This window comes from Eimeria mitis, genomic scaffold, assembly GCF_000499745.2.
Source record: "Eimeria mitis Houghton genomic scaffold, Emh_scaff7251, whole genome shotgun sequence".
Taxonomy (NCBI): domain Eukaryota; phylum Apicomplexa; class Conoidasida; order Eucoccidiorida; family Eimeriidae; genus Eimeria; species Eimeria mitis.
In genome coordinates this window covers 380-589 of record NW_013575295.1, presented here as the reverse complement: position 1 = coordinate 589, position 210 = coordinate 380, and positions in this window count along the sequence as shown.

Genomic DNA, 210 nt, shown 5'->3' with positions numbered 1-210 from the left:
GCAGCAGCAGCAGCAGCAGCAGCAGCAGCAGCAGCAGCAGCAGCAGCAGCAGCAGGTGTTCCTTTTTTTTTGGATAAATAATAAATGTGGATTAATAAAATAAAAATAAATAAAAATAAAAATAAATTGTGGTGTAATAGCAGCAGCAGCAGATGCATACATATATACCCTCCGCCCGCGAGCTGCCTATACACCCCAACAAGCCAAGGA